Raw genomic sequence first — 9,811 nt, 5'->3', positions numbered from 1 at the left:
AAGAAAGGCTGTTTTAACATCCATCTTCTCTAAATGCAAATCTTCAGTAGCCACAAGACTTAAAACAGTATGAATAGAAGTCATTTTAACAACAAGAGAAAATATCTCATCAAAATCAATTCCCTTTTTCTGTGCAAATCTTTTTACAACTAACCTGGCCTTAAATATTTTCTTACCTCCTTCCTCTTCTTTCAACTTGTAAACCCATTTATTCTGTAAAGCCTTTTTACCTGCAGGCAACTTGCACAAACCCTATGTCTTATTTTTCAGCAAAGAGTCCATTTCATCTTTCATTGCAGACTCCCACTAAATCTTAGTATCCACCTGCATAGCTTCATCATAACTTTCAGGTTCACCAGCATCAGTAAGTAAAATAGAATACAAAGAGGGAGAAAACCTTTGTGGAGGTCTAATTGGCCTTGTTGACCATCTAACATTCACTGGTGTGTGTGGTATTTGTTGTTGTAGTTGTTGCACATCATGAGGAATGGCTGGAACATCAGCTTTTGGAGTATCATCCAGCACTACATAATCATCTTCTTTCTTCTCATGTTGCTGCAACAGATCTTTGTACAACACTTTTTCATTGAATATGACATCCCAACTTCTTATAATTTTATGATTTTCAAAATCCCAAAGCCTATAGCCAAATTCATTAATGCCATATCCAACAAAGACACATTTCTTTGATTTAGCTTCTAGCTTGGTTCTATTTTCAGAGTCTATATGAGCAAAAGCTTCACAACCGAAGGTCTTGAGAAAAGAATAACTCACCTTCTTACCAGTCCATGCTTCCTTTGGAATACCACAGCCCAAAGGAGTAGAGGGACCTCTATTAATCAAATATATTGTAGTATTGACAGCCTCCACCCACATGTTTAAGGGAAACCTAGCATGCAACCTCATGCTCCTTGCGCGCTCCATTATAGTCCTGTTCATGCGTTCAACCACTCCATTTTCCTGTGGAGTCCTTGGAACAGTTTTTTGTCTACGAATACCATTTGTGGAGCAATAATCTTCAAATTCATGATTGCAATACTCACCACCATTATCAGATCTGAGACATTTTAATTTCTTACCAGTCTCATTTTCAACCAAACATTTCCATTTCTTAAAAGTTTGAAATACATCAGATTTCTGTCTAAGGAAATAAACCCATACTTTTCTAGTTGCATCATCAATAAATGTAACATAATAATGAGAGCCACCAAGGGAAGATACCTGAGCCGATCCCCATACATCTGTATGCACAAGCTCTAATTTCTGCTTTTTGTTTTCCTTCCTTGTCTTTACAAAACTCACTCTCTTTTGTTTTCCATACACAAAACTTTCACAGAAATCCATATTCACACATTTTAGACCTGGTAAAACTTTCCTTGAATGAAGTACTTTCATACCTTTCTCACTCATGTTCCCAAGTCTATTGTGCCACAGCGCTGTATCAAAATCTACAACAGCTATTTGTTCTCCCTGCTTAACTGTAGTAATTGTTCCTGAATATTCATTTTTCTCTAAAACAATCAAAGTAGAAGGAACAATATGACCTGTACAAAGATATAAGGTGCCTACTTTCACACCTTTTGCTACTACAAGGGAACCTTTTGAAACCTTCCAATTTTTATCATTAAAAGTAACTACACAACCCTCATCACCGAGTTGCCCTGCTGAAATTAAATTTCTACTTAGTTTTGGAACATGTCTTACCTCATGTAGTAGCCAATGATTCCCATTCTACAACTTAATCTTAATTTTTCCCTTTCCAACAATCTGACAGGGTTCATTATCCCCCAAATAAACAAGCCCAAAATCACCTTGGACATAATCAATGAAATAACCTCTATGAGGTGTAGCATGAAAAGAAGCACCAGAATCTAAAACCCATGAATCATCAACACTCTCTAAAGATAGAAGCAAAGCATCCTCTTCGGATTTGTTACTTACCACATTTGCCTCTTTGTCTCCATCTGATTTATCTCCTTCATTTTTCTTTCGAGTCCAGCAATCTTTCTTTTTGTGCCCTAGTTTCCCACAGTACCAGCAATCATTTGGTCCTCTCGATTGAGACCTCCTCCCCTTTGACTTTCCTCTTGATTTCCCATGATTTCAAGAGTTACTTCCTCTTTCAGTCGTTCTGCCCCTGCTTTGTGCATTTAAAGCACTTCTTGATGTAGATCCACCTGAGGATTTTCTACGAGTTTCCTCACTTAAAATAACACCGATCACATCATCATATTTTAGGGTACTAGATCCAGGAACAGAATTACTCACCGCCATTACCAAGCCATTCTAGCTTTTAGGCAAAGAACACAAAATCAAGAGAGCCCTAATTTCTTCATCAAAATTGATACCCACAGAAGATAATTGACTAGAAATAGTATTAAACTCATTTAAATGATCTGCAACAGATCCACCTTCTGCCATTTTCATATTAAATAAATGCTTCATGAGAAATACCTTATTTGAAGTGGAGGGCTTTTCATATAGTGTCGCTAGGGTTTTCATCAAATCTTCTGTCGTCTTTGCTTTTGTAATATTAAATGCCACTGATGGTGCCAAGCATAATCGAATGCTTTCGAGTGCCTTTCTGTCCAAAAGATCCCATTCAGCCTCTGACATAGTTCCCTGATTCTTGGCTTTTCCTTCCAACGACTTCCATAAATCCTTCTGATATAAATAGTCTTCCATTTGCATCTTCCATAACTGGAAGTTTTGCCCATTAAACCTATCAACCCTCAACTTACCCTCATCTGCCATCACTCCCACTCAATTGTGAGACTCCCACTTAACCGTGAGACTTTCCTGCAAAGGATAACTGAAAGACAACCTTGCTCTGATACCACTTGTTAGGATAAACCACAGACAGAAATAAAAACTACATGCAAATATAACCAATAACAGAAAATAATAGAACACGCAGAAATGAACACAAGGCACCAAGATTTAACATGGTTCACCCAATCCCTGGGCTACGTCCACCAAACAGCAAGTCCGATCTTATTACAATCCAATGATTACAACCTGATTACAATCCGTAATCCCTTACAACTCAATACCGCCGCAAGAACCAATTTCGTATCACCACATATAAAAAATACCCAACCCTAAGCCCTTTTTATACATGTTTTAAACCACTTTAGGGTTATAATATGGCGGCCATAATATGTCGGCTACCATGTCGGCTACTTCCCAAATTTTTTTTTTTTGGATGCCCCGAACCCCACTATTTATCAAGTATGTATAGTACTTTCCTGATCAGTCACCACAATCTAACACTGGCTACTCTGGCTTCCTTGCTAAAAATGACTAAAAATGTCCTCTGACATGAGTTCCTAGTGGAAATGTTACTCTACCTTGCCTATGATACCCCTAATTCTAGGATGATCTATTCTATTGTAGGACAAGACTCATCTCGCTACCACCACATCTACTCCTATCTCCATGACCAATCTATTCTAGACACTCTAACCTGGAATAAAAAATGTCACCTTATCTATAATGCTTCACCATATGTCATTATTCCTGATGAATTGTTTAGGAGAGGTCTTGACAGAACACTCCTTAGGTGTCTAGAACTTGAAGAGTCCAAATGTGCATTAATTGACATTCAGGAGGGCATTTTTTGATCTCACTCAAACAATTTGACACTAGCTCATAAACTTATTAGAGCTAGTTACTACTAGCTAAATATGGAGCAAGAGGCAATCAAGTATGCCAAGTGCTACAAATAGTGCTAGCTCCATGGGAATCTGATTCATGCGCTAGCTATGGAGTTGATTCCATCTACCACATTATGGCCATTTCAAAAATGGGCCTTTGATCTTGTGGGTCAGATTCACCCATCTTCTTGTTATGGACATAAGTTCATTATTATGGCTATAGACTACTTCATTAAGTGGGTATAGGTAGTACCTCTAACAATAGCAAATAGAAAAACTATAGCCCTTTTCATCACAAACTACATCATATGTAGGTATGATGTACCATCCTCCATTATTACTAACAATGGAGGATAGTTTAAAAATAAAGACCTCAAGGAGTTATGCAAAAAGTTTAGAATAATGTAACACTAGTCTTCTATCTATTATCCAAAGGGTAATGGTCAAGCAAAGGCATCCAACAAGGTGATACTCAAGATCTTGCATCATATAGTCAACAAGTCTTCGAGGGACAAGTACCTCTAGATTAATCTAGCTTTATGGGAATATAGAACAAGTATTAGAACTCCTACAGGTACAATGCCCTTTACTTTGGTCTATGGAGTAGATGTTGTGCTTCTAATTGAGGTCAAGATTCCTACTCTAAGAATCTCCATGAAGGGCCTCATTACTAATAATGATTATAGAATATCTCATCTTCAAGAGCTAGTGTTACTAGATAAACATCGACAAGTGGCACGTGATCATCTTTGAGCTTATCAACAACATATCTCCAGAAGCTACAATAAGAAGGTTAAGCCATGTGAATTCCAACTAGGTGATCTTGTTCTAAGATAAAACTCAAAGAACCAACAGCAAAGGGTCCAAAAAGGGAAGTTCAAACCTAACTAGCTTGGTCCTTACATAATCACTGTAGTGTATGAATTTGGTGCTTACTAGCTTTCTACAATCAAGGGAGAGGTGCTCAAGGAGCCCATAAACACTCTCCACCTAAAGTAGTTTTATAGTTGATTTGATTTCCAAGGCTCTCTGTATATTCTTAAATGTCCTAAAAAAATTTCTAAAAATTGCAAAAAATTTCTGAAAAAATAATTACCTTGGTGAAAACCTAGCAATAGGCACCTTGGTAATATCAAATACATTTGAAATACAAGCTCAAAAAGAAAAAAATGCAAAAAAATTGAAAAACAAGAAAAAATTGCCATTGGTGAAAACCTGGAAATAGGCATCATGGTAACAAAAAAATAGAATCTTTGCCAAGAAGGTGAAAACCTAGTAAATAGGCACCTCTTGTTCCCAATGCTCTAACTTGTAGCGCATCTTCTGGTTTCTTGTACAATTGCTTTCCTACTTTCACTTCTTGCTTTAGTTTCTTTCTTTTTGCTCATGTATCCATGGATTGAATCTTGTCACAACTCAGGGGCACCACCTTATAATGTTATGGAGTCTCTCTCACAATAGTCACCAATGGTTCTCACTGCATCTACCTACTATCATTTGTGTCACTTTTCGAGATTCCTCTTATGGAGTCTTTCTCATGAAAGTCACCATTGGTTCTCACTATGTATGCCTACTATCATTCATATAGCTTTTTGAGATTCCTCTTATGGAGTCTCTCTCACAATAGTCACCAGTGGTTCTCACTACATTTACCTACTATTGTTCATGTCACTTTTTGAGATTCCTCTTATGGAGCCTCTCTCACGATAGTCACCAGTGGTTCTCACTGCATTTCCCTACTATCATTTAGGTCACTTTTCAAGATTCCTCTCATGGAGTCTCTCTCATGACAGTCACCAGTGGTTCTCACTATGTCTACCTACTATCATTCATGTCACTTCTTAGATTCCACTTTATGGAAGATCTCTCTTGCGTAAGTCACCAATCATCCTGACTATGTCTATCTACTATCCCTTAGTTCCAACTAAGGTTCTTCTTCATGAAGATTCCTCTTTGACTTCAATCATGAGTTGATTTAACTATGTCTATTTACTGTCGTCACTCTATTGAAGAGATTTCTTTCATGTTCTAGAAATTGGCACTTGACATCAATCTTGTAAAATAGAAACACAAAACTCAAAATGATATACTTTTTTGGATATGTTGAACAATTTATTTATTTATTTCGCTTTCACTTCATCATGTTTCCTCAAGAAACTCGATGATGGAATCTTTGACTAGAGAAGCAATGATTCGGGGCATGATCTTTTCTTTGCTTTCTATCTATGGTTTAGTTCTAATAATTTGAAGCATCTATATAAGAGGAGTGTCCACTATATGAGCCTCCATCTTGTATCGGATGGTTGTGTTTACCTCAATTCTTTTTATATGGATACATCAATAACATTCGTTCTTCTCCATGCTTGTTGGAGTGAACTCTTCATGCTATAGTAAATACTGATACTCATCCTGCTAAGTGAGCATATGGGCTACTGGAGGTATATCTAGCACACTTCTATCTCAGATTACGAATGCAAGGGTCATTGTGGATAGAATACTTATTGAATACTTAGCATAATATAGATCTCTAGTGTGTCTGCATGCAAGAAACATTCTAGTCATCCTAGCATTTATGCTTTGATGCTTATGTTAACTTGCTACATTAAAAGGGATAAATGTTCTGATCATTTTGGCTTCTTGTGCCTTGAATGCTTACATTTCATACTGACAAAACTAGAACATATGTCCTATTCATATTCCCATGATTGAAATATCAGTGGGAATTGTATGATATATGGAGTTTTTTTATATGCTCAGTGATGCAAATTGAGGAGGCTTGGTAACTAGACCTAGGGTTGCATCTACCATAGGTTTGCATTGCATACTTCACTTGGCTACACACATGATTCGATTGCAAGTCTACTTCCATACTTGATGATGCAAGATTGTTGGTCTCTTCAAAGTATCATGTTTCTTCATGGCTGCATAAGAATTTGGTTCTTTGGTTCATCCTCTTGCTTCTTGAAGGGATACTTGTCATTGTAAAGTAAAAAAAATGAAACACTAAATGAGGTGTCAGTCCATTCACATTTGCATTCCATACATAATTTCATCATCTATCTCATCCATACAACATCTCTAAATCAAATCAACTATACATCCATACATTGCATCAATGATTGCATCTCATAATCATAGCATAAACATCTCATGTACATCAAATTAAAAGAAAAACAATGAAAATGACATGTACATAGGGTACTCTACTCAAAATATCATATATATATATATATATATATCGATATCAAAGAATATTTCAATACAAAAATGAGTGCTACTCAAGCATTGTCGATCAAAAATGATAAAAATGGTGCTAGGACACCAATTAATACATAGCCAGATCAAAAACTTGGAGACAAAAAAATCAAGTCTAGCTCTATCTAGCTCCCTCACCTCCTGGAGGAGGAGGAGGAGGAGGTGGAAGAGGCATATTTGGCCTAGCTGGTGGTCATGCACCTCCCGAATCCTGAGCATATTTAGAGAATTGGGGCACCTTCTGAGCCTCATCGAGCACAACTGTGGAATAAGCTACAAAGTAATAGGCTATTGAGCTATCTGTATTTGGACCTCATCATAGAGTTGCTCTACCCTCCACTTGGCTACCTATAATTTCTCTCATAGTCTAAGTATCTCGTGATCCTGCTTTGGTATCTAAGTGTCTCTCACAACCACCTGAATCTACAGCTCCCCTAGCTATCAAGAGGCCTATCGTATCTACTCTTTGGTTCACCTCAATGCCTCCTTGAGGTCTGAAAGTAGGTTGGTCCTACATGTCCTCATCTAGCTACTTGACCTACTACTTAGTTGGTGCCTACTCCTTAGTACACAATATTTTTCATTGACCCTACTCTATCCCACTACATCTAACACTCTGATCTAACCCCACATGTCAAGGGGGAATTTGTACCTGTCTCACCTAGTATCTCACTTGCTATGGTGGTCCTTGTAGTGGCTGCTATGGAGGTTGCTATGGTGGCCCCTATGGTGGTACCTACTGAGGCATCTATGGTCCTAGAGAGACCATCCCTAATGAATCTATAAACCATGGGAAGGTATTCTTGACAAAATATGCCTAATAGGTATGCATCATTCTGACATCTGCTATAGTTGGCAGATAGTCCCACTATGTCACAACTAGGTTGCACACATCTATCATAGACCTCCCTAGGTCTAGCCTTGCTGACCACCCCTACTCTAGATCTCTGGCCAACCAAGCATATGAGCAATACTCCTAAGAAATATCCTATGGTCTCCCATACTACTACCATACATGGGTGATGGGGAATCTCTTAATGATCTATGTAGTCTGGCCTATCAGTGACCATGATGAAAACATCTAGTTTAGCTCCCAAGGAGTGTCATCCCAATCCTTGGTCTCTCCAAGGCCACCATACAATGGATACTAGGTCATCTAGATGGGCCCTCCACTGCTTAGTCTTCCACAAACTTGTTTGGGTCAACTGGCCCTTGTACTTGCAAATGTATGACTTTGTGGGCTCTCGTGCATCCTCAAAAATGGGTCTCTTTACTAATAGGTGCTCCCATGCCCAAATATGAAAAACATAGACTCTAGTGGCCATACTCCTCTATTTATGGTATAAAATCTTGTCCATCTTGTGGAACATGTGCGTGAGCATGCATTGTCCCCACACAAATCTCTCAGGAGCATCTAGCATCTGCTGCAACATTTTTCCCCAACTGCACTCTAATCCATGCTTCCCTCTATCTTGTACAAGGAGAAAACTAATAAAGATGGCCAAGATTGAAGCTAATATGTATGCAGGGCCATATGTATGGAAAAGCTTGTCCCATGTGATGGCTCACCCTATAGCCAACTCTTGCCTGAAGATAGTCCATAGTGCCTCTATACCTACTCTCGATAGTGTATTGTACACTACCCTCACCCTATGGAAGGGTATGCATAGAATCCTATAGATGTCCTTAGGGGTGATGGTTATCTCTCCCTATGGTAGGTGGGAGGTGTTATTCTCAAAATGGAAACCCTCCACCAATGCAGTCAATCAGTCGTGATTCACTAGCACTGCTAGGATCTGATGTAAATAGGATAATTTGAGTCAATCTATATGAGCCATGTCTGCATCATCAAGACTCCATAAGAAAAGCTCTGCAGGGTGGGTAATGGGACCTAAATACAATTTCATCAAAGAAAACTTGCATACACAACCAATGACAATAGGAAAATGGTCAGTTCCTGCTCAAAAAATTGATGAAACAACAAAAATTGAACTTATAAATGCTACAAATGACACCAATTCTTTGCGTGAGAACATACTTCCTTGCATGAGATTTCACATCTTCGCACAAGAAAGCATGTTCTCGCATGAGAAATGATGAAACATTGCACGAGATCCACCCAATATCCCATGCATCTCACGTGATAGGTGGGTATCTCTTGGGTGAGATTCCCTTCTAGTGCACACGAAGAAAGATTGGGTCTGCGCGAGGAACAAAATTCCCGTGCAAGAACGGATAGACCAAACATAAAAAATACAAAAAATGTGTTAAAAATGCCTAGAAAAGTGTGAAAAATCTAATGCAACGTGGGATTCTTGATTACTCACTAAAGGTCCATAGTTTTCTAGTCGATTGGGTCGTTGGGAGTGCTCAAATCAATGCATATGCATGGGAACTACTATTCTCACCTTAGAGCTCTATTCTTCACTAAAGACAAAAAGCACAAATGTCTTGAAAATGACCCTTTGGGCCCTTATACAAGTTTTGATCTAATTTTTCAAAGTGCTCTGATTTGTACAAAAATCACCCCTTGGCTAATTTGATTACTCTGAATCCATTTTTGGGATCAAATTCAAAATCTGACACACTAAAGTAGCTCAAAATCACATTTTAAATTTTTGGGACTGATGTGATTGAACACTTGTGTAGTCCAAATTTTTCTAATACTTTGTGGATCTTGGAATATTTTCAACTCAAAATGTAATTTTTTTGGAAAAAGTCAACTCAAGTCAACTATGGTCAAATCTAGTCAACTTTTGGTCAAACTTGGCCCGTTCAACCTCAAAATCATGTCGAATTGACTCCAAATTTTTTTTTGATCATTCTAAACTCTTCTATAACCTTTTCAATCATAGATTTCTTCCATATCTCTTAATATATTCCTTTACATCATATTTCTA

Source organism: Cupressus sempervirens, chromosome 7, assembly GCF_028749045.1.
Source record: "Cupressus sempervirens isolate cs-2001-9-10 chromosome 7, ASM2874904v1, whole genome shotgun sequence".
Taxonomy (NCBI): Eukaryota; Viridiplantae; Streptophyta; class Pinopsida; order Cupressales; family Cupressaceae; genus Cupressus; species Cupressus sempervirens.
The sequence above is the reverse complement of the archived record's forward strand: the minus strand, read 5'-3'. Positions refer to the sequence as shown.